Here is a 6,067-nt window from a genome sequence, read left to right on the forward strand (position 1 = left end):
GGGGCCTCTTCCTTCTGGCTAGCCTGCTCAGAAGCCTGGTTGTTGATTTAACTTCTATCTTGAGGAAGGCAATGAACTGAAATTTTAGGTCCTTGAGTGTTTGCGTGATTCTTTACAAGATTTAAATGTTTGTTTTCCCCCCCCCCCCCCCCGACAGGGTTTCTCAGTAGTTTTGGAATAGCTCTTGTAGGCCAAGCTGGCCTCAAACTCACAGAAATCCCCCTGCCTCAGCCTCCCAAATGCTGGTATTAAAAGCATACACCACCCTTGCCTGGTAAATGTGTTTGTTTTTAAAAGTTATTTCAAATTACTTCAACAAGTAGTACCTATGGAATTGCTAAGCTTTTATACTTTTTTGTTATAAAGTGATGAACTTTCGAGTCTGAGTACCTAACAGTACTTTGCAAATAGAAGATACTTACATGATTTTAACAAATCACAATAATGATGGCTTTTATAATAATAACTAACATTTATAAAAATAGTTGTATTTCATATAAATTTAATTATCATAAAAGTGATAGCTTTTCTTTTGAGACAGGGTCTCAGTGTGTAACCCTAAGTGGCCTAAAATTTACGTTTAAACCAGGCTGGTTTTTAACGATCAGTAACTGAAGAGTCATGAGTTCTGGTGCCCTCTCCTGGTGCGCAGCCGTAAATGCAGACAAAATACCCATATACGTAAAATAACATCTTTTGGAAGACTCTAAACCTTTTAAGAGACTTGTCTCGATATGTTACTTATGTGTTTTTATAGGATTCCTTATTAGTCCCAGGTTTATTATATCTTTTTAAAAAAAGATTATTTAGGCACTCCTTAGTTTAAGTTTACCCGCGTTTGTTTTTGTTTTTTTCAATTAGGCTTTAATTTGCGATTCCGAGCAATAGCCACCACCCCAACACAAACACACATTACAGAAAAGTGTAAAAGCCCTTACCTAGAGAAATTCACCAGGAGCTCAGAATATGTATGCGTTCATAAGCGACTATTCCATCTTTCTTGGATGGTCATATGAGATTAGGAAAGTGTTCTCATTTACTGTTAGAATTTAACAACTTTCCTTCTCTATTCCTCCTTTTTTTGTTGTTGTTTGGGACTTCCTCACCCCCTTTATTTTGCCATTTTTTTCCCTCTTCGAGAATTTGCACTCTTACTTTTAGGTTTCGAGAACCTAAAATATAGTGCTTTTCTATTAGTTTATTATCAATTTTTTGGTTATATTTTCTTTTCAGAAACAGAAAGTAATAAAAAAAAAATCAAAAGCAAATGTCGCTGTACACTCAAAAGGTAGAAAAACAAGGCAAGCTTCCGCCTGCCCGGCTAGCTCAGTCGGTAGAGCATGGGACTCTTAATCCCAGGGTCGTGGGTTCGAGCCCCACGTTGGGCGGCGCCAAGTGTTTTGTCTGAGCAAGCAACCAAATTTAATCTCAAATATTTGTGAGTTTAAAAAAGCGTTTTTTACGAGGAAGGATTCCTAAACTGGAGTAATTAAAATGCTTTCAATAGTAATCGTCTCTTCCAACACCGTTCTCACACTGCGCTTGCGCACTCCAAATCCCAGCTCCACGCCCATAGCTCGGGTTTAAATCAGGAACAGAAACTTAGGACATAATTTTAGGACTGCTTTTCCTGTGTTAGCTTTCATAGTTGCTAGTAACGGATAATTTCTTCTTTCCTAATAAAACTGTGAGCCCTAATTTTGTCTGTTTTTGATAACACAGGAGATCTGGTGTCAAAACAGACGTGGGTGCGGCAGGGCAGCGGAAGAACTAACTTCCCCGTTTGCGGACGTTCGCAGTCACCCCCGCTTTCCTCCAGCCAGTGCAGGGCTTCTTCGGGGGTGCGGGAGAGAGAGGCCCCGAACGCTGTCTTCCCCGCTGTCCGATGTGCACCGCCGCGCGCATCCTTTCCGGGGCTGTGTGGAGCCTTCAGCGCTGCCTCAGACTCCCGAGGGAACCGATGTGAGCACGGCAGCCCGCTGCGGGAGGGGAGCAGACAGCGTGGGCTCCCGGGAAAGGGGCCACCGACCCTGGAGAGACTCCTGCCTCCGCCCAACGGCCTCCCTCTCCCATAGCAACGGATTTCCTTTCCTCTTTTTTAAACTGATATTTATTGAGCTCTACATTTTTTCTCTGCTCCCCTCCCTGCTTCGTCCCTACCCCCTTCAACCCTCTCCCATGGTCCCCATGCTCCCAATTTACTCAGGAGATCTTGTCTTTTTCTATTTCCCATGTAGATTAGATCTATGTATGTCTCTCTTAGGGTCCTCATTGTTGTCTAAGTTCTCTAGGATTGTGATTTGTGGGCTGGTTTTCTTTGCTTTATGTTTAAAAACCACCTATGTATGAGTGAGTACATGTGATAATTGTCTTTCTGTATCTGGGTTACCTCACTCAAAATGTTTTCTAGTTCCAGGACAGGCTCTAAAGCTGCAGAGAAACCCTGTCTCGAAAAACCAAAAAAAAAAAAAAAAAAAAAAAAAGTTTTCTAGCTCCACCCAGCAATGGATTTCTTTACGGGCCTTCGCTTTGTGCATAGCCACTTTATCTTAAACATCTCATCCCCCTCCCAACGTCCTCTCTGAGACAAGGGCTCTGTAGCTCTGGAACTCTGTGTAGACAGAGATGCGCCCGAATGGCTATGCGTGTGTCACTCACTACGCCTGGCTCTCCCACCTTTAAGCAGTCCACCTTGGTGCCGGGTGTGGCGACACACCCTGTAGTAATCTTAGCACAAGTGAGACTGGAGGATCGCTGGCTGCAAATTGGAAGTCAAACTGGGCTTAGAATCGAAAGAAAGAAAAAAAACGTGGGTGGGGAGTTGTGATGTTGCTCTTATTTCTATGGTGGACAGCTGGAAGGACAAAGTTACAACTGATAAACAGACAGCTGGCAAGAAAAGGGTATTGATTGGTACTTTCGGTTAAACAGACCAGCCTGCTGTGTGAGAAAGGGGCGAAAACAATTTAGCTGAGAGTGCTCATCAGTCGGCTAATGCTCTGGGGCTTGGATCTCTCACCACTTTCCCTGTTCGGGGTCTACTTTCCGCCCTTCCCAGCCAATTCTAGTCACGCTTTTTACATTTTTCTCATGCTCCCTACCAGGCAGTCAAACTGCTCATTAAGCTGCTATCATCTCCACGTTACCAAACCTATTAGCTAATTGCCATGCCTAATCCACTGGCCTATCAGAAACATTATAAACCTGATCACTTCAGCCTGGCTTCCTCCCCTTTCGCCCCCCACCCCACCCCAACTTCCAGCACGTTGATGTTCTCCTGACATCTTCTCGGTCCTTTTCTCTCCTGTCTCCAAACTTGGGAGTGCCCCACGGATAAGTTCATGTTCCCCCTTGCTAAATGTGCACATCCCCACCTCTCTAACATCTAATAGTACTTCCCAGGATGAGGCCCTGCAGGTAGGGTCGGTGGAAGCGACTCTTCTTAGATTGTCTTGTTGGGGTTGCTGTGTACAGTTCCTGAAAAGCCCTGGATAAATCCAGGTTTCCCCCCAACACCCCCCAGCAGGAAGAAAATAGCCAAAAATCTAAGCAGGAAGAGAAGAATCAGAAATCTAGCATTAGCCAGTTCAGTGACTGTGTTTCAGGAACTAGCTGGAGATAAAGTTAGATTGTAATCTTGAGAATAATCTTGAGAAACAGGGACTTTCCCCCTTGTGATTATCATTGATATTTTGGAATACTGTGTTTCAGGAACTAGCTGATTATGACCCTGAGAGTGATCTTGAGAGGCAGGGAGTTGCCCCCCTTGTGATCATCACTGGTATTTTTGGAATTTTCTACACTCTCCCTGCCCCTTTTGGACCACTGGGCTGTGGTTTCTTCCCTTAAAAAACTCCTTCTCCCAGCCACTCAAGGTCGAACTCTTCCCCTGCGTGGGTTATGAGTCTCTGCCCCAGTGCACTGGTTCCCGACTCTTCTCATCATCCTGTGACTGCAGCAAGGACGGTCTCTCGTGAGTTACTGGGGGGGGGGGGGGGGGCGTGTTATCCCGAGACTTGAGAGTGAGAGTCTCCCCACACTGGGGGTCTTTCATTCCCAATGTAAACTAGACACTATTTCTGACCAGTTTTAAAAGAAGCAGCATAAGCCCAGCCCATTGGCCTTCTCAGAGACTCCTGCCCACACTCCCATGGTGGGCTCAAGCTTATAGCTTTTTGCTCAGCAGTCTTCACTTTATATGATAGTCCAGTTCTCTTTCTTAAAGATGATTTAAAAAAAACGGAGACAAGGTCTCTTTGTCCCCCTGGCTGGCCTGGAATTCACTATGTCCACCCTCTTGCCTCTGCCTCCTGAGCTGCTGGGATGAGACGCACTGCACCGTGGCTGGCAAGAAATTACTTTTTGAGTTAGGGTTTCTCTGTATAGCTCAGGCTTAACTTGTGCCAATCCTCATGCCTGTCTCCCAACTCTAAATGTCAAACCAGCCAGCTATCTAGTTAGCCCCAGACTCACTATGTAACCCAGGCTGACCTCAAACTCAAATCCTCCTGCCTCAGCTTCCCTATTGCTGAAATTAGACATGTACTACTTTGCCCAGCTGAAACTTGTGATGCCTAAAAACTTGTTTCTCTGGCACTTTTCCTGTTCTTTGTGGTAATACTGTTTTTCTAGTTCTCTGGGCCACAACCTTGGCACCATCAGTGATAATTCTCTCCAACTCCATAACGAAAGTGCCCTTCAGTGAACCAGGCAGGCCATGATTCTACACTACCTCCCCACAACCCCGGCCTTCATTTAGGCCATGGCCATTTGTAAGGAGAGATCCTACAGAGCATTGCCGCTGGCTTGGTTCTCAGTGTTAGCACCTGGACCTTTGAGATGCCCATTGTCAAGTGTTACCGTTTGTCCGCTGCCTTCCCTTTGAAGCATAGAAATCTTATCTGAGTGCCTCCTAAAATGTTCAAAGCGTATGCAAAACTTGGTTGTGGAAGGACTCAGGAAACTGAGTTCGGTGACTGGGAATTGCTTTGGCATGTCTCTTTTGGGGAGCTTCAGATAAGAGCTTTTGGTATGTGGAAACTCACTGGCTAAGGTATAAATTGTATAACAACAACAAAAGCCTTTACAAAGCTAGTCAGTCAGTCACTAGAAGCTGAGTCCCCTGTGGCTGCAAAGACTAAAAAGCATTCTAGAGTGACCCTGTCTCTGCCACTGACGTGTGAGCGCACACACCACAGCCATGTGACTAACCTTGGCTAAGAAGACACTGGAAAGCATGATACAATGTTATCAGTGAGTACTTACACATGCAGCCCGGGAGGACACCAAATAAGTAAGTAGTCTGAGTTCCCTGAGACCACCACACACCCTGTGGGCAGCTATGTGAGCCAGAGCACGCCGGGAAGAAAGCATGGAAGGTCACTAGGCCTCCACACCGAGCAGCCCAGTATCTTCCACTTCGGAACATCAACCAAACACGAGTGACTACTTTCAGCTGGATACAAGTAAAGAGAACTTCTAAGTTTGTCTGAATTTCTAACTCACAGAACCACAAGCAAATAAGCCATGATGTTTGGCAGGCGGTGGCGGAACACACCTTTAATCCCAGCAGGCAGGAGGTACTAAGTGCTAAGACTTCAGCTTTCTCTTCGGAGGGCACAATTTGGCCTAAGATTAGCCAGTCAGTCCTTCACCTGTCACTTGGGATTTGTTACTTTATACTAGTTATATAAAGCTTTAGAGCAATCAGATTTTGTTTTCTAAAATGATGAAATTTTTGATTTTTTAAAAATAATCAACCTCAACAAGTCAAAGACAGTACGAAAGCAGAGTGAAGGGTTTTTTTGTGTGTCAGAATCTCTCTACAACTCAAGTTGGTCTTGAACTCCTGAGCTCAGGTGATCCTGCCTCTGGAGGGTCAAATAGGTGTGTGCCAGCATGTCCAACTGAGGATTTAGAAAAAAAAAAAATTCCCTGCAGAAAGAGCTGTCAGTGAAACAGTGAACCCACGTGAGTATGAACAGTTAAAAAGAATCTGAAATAACTGGGAAAGGCTAATAATATTCACGGACTGAATTAATTGCAAATGCAAGACAGATTATGTGAG

General features: G+C 44.8%; 1 non-coding gene across 1 annotated transcript; it reads left to right on the forward strand.

Annotated features, from left to right (window-relative positions):
* Positions 1–1,315: 1,315 nt before the first annotated feature.
* Trnak-cuu lies at positions 1,316–1,388 on the forward strand. The gene has a single exon. It is a non-coding gene; the product is annotated as a tRNA-Lys (tRNA).
* Positions 1,389–6,067: the final 4,679 nt, after the last annotated feature.

The sequence above is a fragment of the Arvicola amphibius genome, chromosome 7 (assembly GCF_903992535.2).
Source record: "Arvicola amphibius chromosome 7, mArvAmp1.2, whole genome shotgun sequence".
NCBI lineage: Eukaryota > Metazoa > Chordata > Mammalia > Rodentia > Cricetidae > Arvicola > Arvicola amphibius.